Here is a 6,000-nt window from a genome sequence, read left to right as displayed (position 1 = left end):
CCGTGCGATAGAAATTTAATTACAATTTGGTTACAGTTCTAAAAAAAGTTAGATTTTACGATGAAAATTTGATAACCAAATTACAGGTAGGAAACCTGTAACAATTTTATTCTTTATTATTATCGCAACTGTATATAATAAGATATTACAACAATAATAAAGTTTCGTGCGCAGTAATAAAATTGATAATTGTTATTGTCAAACAATGTGAAGATGTTTTATTGTTTAAAATTTAAAATTTATCCTCAGGATATTTCATTTTTGCGCTATATATCAGTTGGAGAAAATTCTTCTAAGTTAATAGGAAGATTAGTAACATCAATATAATAAGTTAAGAAGTATAATATACATATAGAGCTTTTCTGTTAACTGTTTCAATTTGCACACTTTGATAAAATTAATCATCAATGAATCAATAATCTAATTATCACCAATGTCCAAATACTTGTGGAAGATAGTGTACTTTAGATTAGAACGAACGTGTGATGAACTTCATCTCGAAAGAAATAAAGCATGCTTCTCCTCGATGCCCTAGGAAGAACTTTTCCAAGGATTCCCAGCAGTCATAAGAGGCTACTGAAACATTTAAATAGGTACATTAAGTCAACTGCTGCTTCTTGTTTCTTTCCAGTTACTGTAGTAATTCCGTGCTAACAGAATTATCATACTAAAATAACAAGAAGTGAAAGAAGTAAAAGAAAAAAGGCAAAAAAGACAGATGGTAGATCAATTATTAATGACTCTAGAGAAAGAAGAATTTCTTATAGTTATTTGAATCAATGATAATTTATTATTAATATTCCACTCATTGATATCTGAAAACAAATTCTCCGATTTCTTATTATTTCCTTAATTACAAAGACGCGCAATTTTCTACTTCCATATTTTTATTAAATTACTCATCCCTAATGCATTGGTAAATAAAAAAACAACAGACACGCTGCTTCAATATCGAATTCGATTTTCTGCAAAAATCGACATTGGATAGATTGGAAATCAGAATCCGATCAATAGTACAAATATTACTGAAAAACGACATCGAACTGTTCGTCCTGCGAAAGTTCGTTCTTTCTCCGCGTTTCATTCTGTCTGCGTTTATCGCGAATTCAGTCTTTCACCATTTTCTATCTTTCTCTCTTTCCCTGATTCCATTCTCAAAACTGCAATGAAGCTAAATGGATTTTTAGCTCGCCGCCGAGAAAATGCTTTTGTGCCACGATGACAACGCTGTCTCGGAGAAAGCTCGAGCACCCTTTGAAGGGCTGCGAATCCTTACGATTTGATTTACGATGCTCTTCGGTTGGATTCTCTCTTAGAAGAAGAATGAGAGAAAAGAGAGAGAAGGAAGAACTCCTTGCGCGTTGTTGTTCGGAAAGAAAACCAGATAGAATACCAAATTATGAAATTATTTCTCGATGTACAGCGATTTCAACTCGTTCTAATTAGCTCGTCCTAGAAAAGATAGAAGCTTAATTAATTCACAGTAAATATTATTATTTACGAGATGAAGAAGCTTATGCTTATTATTTTAAATAAATTTTAAAGATTACCTTCAATTTAATAACTTTACAGTTCATTTTGTCTATCAGACAATAGACCTTGTAACAAATTCAACGTGCTTCATAAAAAATATTTTTATCTAATAGAATGATACGAAGATAAAAATGTTGAAGTAAAGAGTGATTTTGTACAAGCTGAATAACATGCAAGGTCTCTACTGGAATTTATTTTAAACTACTATGTACCTGTAAATGTTGAAAAAAATAAATACGTAAATTTGTTAGTAATTGTTCCAATTAAAAGCTTCATCGGAATATTCTGATACAGCTTCTTTTTTAATCTACTTTAATTTTCAGAAAAATTAGGTCGCTGCATGCAATTCGGCTCGTACAGCATCATTTTATGCCTGCGTTTGTGTTTGAATGTTTTTATCACCTTATTGAATATAGAAAAAGCACATACTTTGTATCATGTTTCGTAACTGTTGTATCATAAATACCTCTCATACCTGTTAGCTGACGTACAAAGAACTACAAGGTTGCATATAACAAAATTAAAAGTGTCCGTGAAAATCTATTTAGAGACACGTATACAAAATATGTAGTGCTATTGGTTAAAAAGTGTAAAATCCAAGACCAAACAAATTTCAATGATTTGTTCCGTACAAAGGAAGAATATATACCTTTGTCTTTTTTTAAATTTCTTACGATTATTTTATAACTCTATCTTATAATAGTTTCATTTTTAAATTCTTTAAATAAGGATTTTCTGCACGAAGGATCTTATCTACCAGAAAAATTATATTTCTCCAAACATTGTCGTTGATCATTAAATAAATCTACTTCAGTAATAGTATCGTTATACCAGAGGAAATGCTGGTACTACGCAATGTCAAAATAAATAGAAAAATTGGGAATAAGCTCGGGACATCTGATATTTTCGTGATGTTTCCTCTTAAAGCTGGGATTGCCTTGATGCAACGAGTGATCTTGCTCTTTGTTTCGTCTGAACTTGCGTCGAGGGTTATCTTCTCAGCCTAGAGACCATAAGATTCTCCAACCTTGACACAGATCGTTGAGCTTCACGGGGAAGAGAATGTCGCGCGGAGCTGCCCGAAACTTTTAATGCTTCGGCCTATTTAGGGACAAGCAATTTAGTTGGTCGCTCGAAAAGCAGCTTAACGCTGAAGGCTGTCTGAGTGATTTGTTCTGCAAAGAGGAGGTGAGTGATTTTTATTGAACAGCGATTTGACGAAAAACATTTTACGAAGGTGCGAGAGAAGCAACAAAGTAAACAAATAGAGTATACTATACTGTAAGATGAACTTTTAAAACATTTCTTTTCTGAAGTATTTTATTATTGACATATCCAATTGATTTAATATAATCTTAGGGGAATGATACAGTAGACGATCTTTGCTTCGTTTCATAGTATTATTGTACATTGTAAGTTGTAAATTCTCGTTGTAAATTTCATACATGAAAATATATTCTAGGTAAAAACTTAATAATAGGGCTACTAAAATGGTAAAAATGAATATAATTATCAATTATTCATAGTTTCTCGTAGTAATTTTATAAATTTAAAAGGATTTACTTCCTTTTTTGCTTGCTTTCCTCTTGCGTTATGTAATTTTTCATGTACCTTCCATTTTGATTTCTTAATTTGATTGATTTCTTGTATATGAATTTCTAATGCAACACTTTAGCCTCGTCGGTAATTCTAGTGTTAAGAATATATAGAGTTAAGAGTTTTTAATTTCTCGAATAATTACACGAAAAGGTACAGTACACCATCGTCTTACGTTTGCAAAATTTTTTAATTAACATGAGAATTCTGTTTTAATTACACAAATTAGGCACGTGTTTGCTTTCGTTTGTTAAATATTATGTGGAATTATTTATTGTTATTTATTGTTAAATATTATGTGAAATATTATGTGAAATTCAGAATCACTGATCGCACACATCTATAGTCCTATCAAATGATCGTATGGGAAGCCAAGCAAATTATTTAAAAATTTAACAAATTTGATTCTACTATATTTGATATGTTGACACATAAAATTCCAATTTGATAGCCTCATATCGAAGCGTGCAAACAGCCCGCTCTCCATTAACACCAACTTTTACAGGCGATCAAATTTGTTTCCTAACAGCAAACTATTCAAAGCATGAAATTTACCTCGTCAAATGTTTGTGCATAAAGTATGTCAAACACTTTCTCAAAATATCTTGCAAGGTTAATTTCTTTTTTTATTACATCCTCTAGCTCTCGCTAACAATTCTATCCCTCAAGCTCTTCGAACCTCGTAGGTCACTGCAACGATATAAAAACTAATGAAAACAGGAATCGAAACAAGAATTCATCTGCAGAGAGATATACTGCTTACTTCATATCCTGGATTTGTTCTTTCCTTTGCCACGAAAATTCTATTACTCGTTTTCAATCGAATTTTTCGTTTCAACGCTAATGGAATTTAAAAACGAATGCTCGAAGTTTTTTACGTACATTAAAAGATCTTTAAATTGAAAATAAAAATTCCAGAGAACCGTGGTAGTAAATAAATATGGCGAATTTCAAGCGTAGAACGTTCAAGGCTCGATTATTTGTTGATTTTCTCTGGAATCACCGTGATCATATGCAGGAACGAGGAACCAGAAGCATTTGCGTCGCGTTTTGAATGCACTGTGGCAGAAAATTGCAAATTTTTGAAGCGTTGCGATAGCGAACGAACTTTCTTGGAGTTCTTGACTGAATTTGTAGGACGAAGTGCTGTGAAGCGACGCAAGCTCCGCCAACATTCCCGGGTCAGGAAGTCGCTTGAGGCGTTGAACGCTATGTGTTTATCATCAACAATTACAGTCATATCGACGAGTAAATTGCAAATCTGAACTGTGTTAATCGTTCCGACGTCATGATTGCTCGAGAAAGGTTTTACTTATCATTGCGATATATAAGTACACACCCTGAAACTAGTGCTTATTATTCCATAAAATTAGCCCCTTCGCACGAAATAAGTTTCAAATGAAATTTGCAAATAAACTGTGATAATTTGAGGTAATTTATTTATGGATCTTTGATCTGTATGAAGTGTGGATTGGAAGTTTATTCTTAAGATCGCTTTGATATTGAGAATTGTGACGTTTCACAGTCACAAATTATTTATCAAACAGAGAAATACATATTTAAAATTATTTTAAAAATGTATAGAATACTTTATAGAATACTAGATGGAAAATATATACTTTACAAAATTAAGTAACATTACATCTGTGGCGACAAGGACTATGGAACTTCCCAACGGCTCCGTGATACAAAGCGCTACGCTACGCCGTCAAAACGCAACACGACGTACTCAATCTGTCATCGATATCTTCACGCTCCTTCCGCCGAATTTCTCGGAAGGGCATACACGCGCCAGCCACGGCGGCACTTATAATGAACGCACGCCGGTGGGGATATCGATGGACAACGAAGAAAAGAATCAGTTCGGTCGGAAAAATAAGCACATTCGACCACGAGCCGCGAGACGCGAAAGACGAAAGAAAACGGGTACGCTATTATCGAGAAATCGACCGAACGACGCTATTATTTATCGGCGTTAAGTATCAACCGATGTTAACTGCTAATTGTCATTTGTTGTTATGTGGTTTAATAAACGTTATTGGTTAAATATAACCTAGTGTACTTCAGTACCTATTACACCATTCCACCTCACATCAATGGTTTTCTAAACGCGTGATCGAGAATAATATTTTAAGCTTGCTTGTTTGCACTATGTTTCTATTACTCCCATTATTTTTCGTTCAATTTTCTTTTCTGTTTCATTTCTTACTCTCTTTCAACATTTAGATCAGGACTTTTATTTCAATCTATTTTCATATTTTTAAAAACTGTATAAAATAAGATAACTAAACGACTCGAAATCGTTCTACGATACTATAAATGAAAACTGCAAGAAAATTGCAAGTACACTTGAGTGGTAAAATATTATAATATTTATTATGTTAGAATTTTTACGTTACATCTATTAAAGGTGATATTTTAATAAATTACACAGCAATAATTTGCTGTCAATTTTCCTGCCAACAGTTATTTTCCAGCAAGTTCCTAATTTTAATAATTAAATCAATTTGTATAATAACTAGTGAATTATTAAACGAAGTAAACCAGTGACCGAAATTTCCATTAAAGACGCTTTCCATGTCATAACTCCGCTTCGGTTCACCTTGTCACATACGATTTGCGGTTTTGCTTTTCATAAAGGCCCAGACCTCATACCCAAGAGTTTCGCATCCATTAGAACCATTAATTGCAAGCACCGCTCCCCTGGTATGATATGCGAATATATAACTAGGGTGAACGAACAGAATATCCCAAGTATACACAGCCGACAGTATGTTTAAATATAAATCAACTACCAACCTTCCAGGTTCATTATCAAACGTAAACTCGTATGATTTATTAACTCCATTCCTCGAAACTGTCAATCCACTG

Source organism: Bombus vosnesenskii, unplaced genomic scaffold, assembly GCF_011952255.1.
Source record: "Bombus vosnesenskii isolate JDL3184/JDL3185 unplaced genomic scaffold, Bvos_JDL3184-5_v1.1 scf7180000013351, whole genome shotgun sequence".
Classification (NCBI taxonomy): domain Eukaryota; kingdom Metazoa; phylum Arthropoda; class Insecta; order Hymenoptera; family Apidae; genus Bombus; species Bombus vosnesenskii.
Note: the sequence above shows the minus strand (reverse complement) of the source record.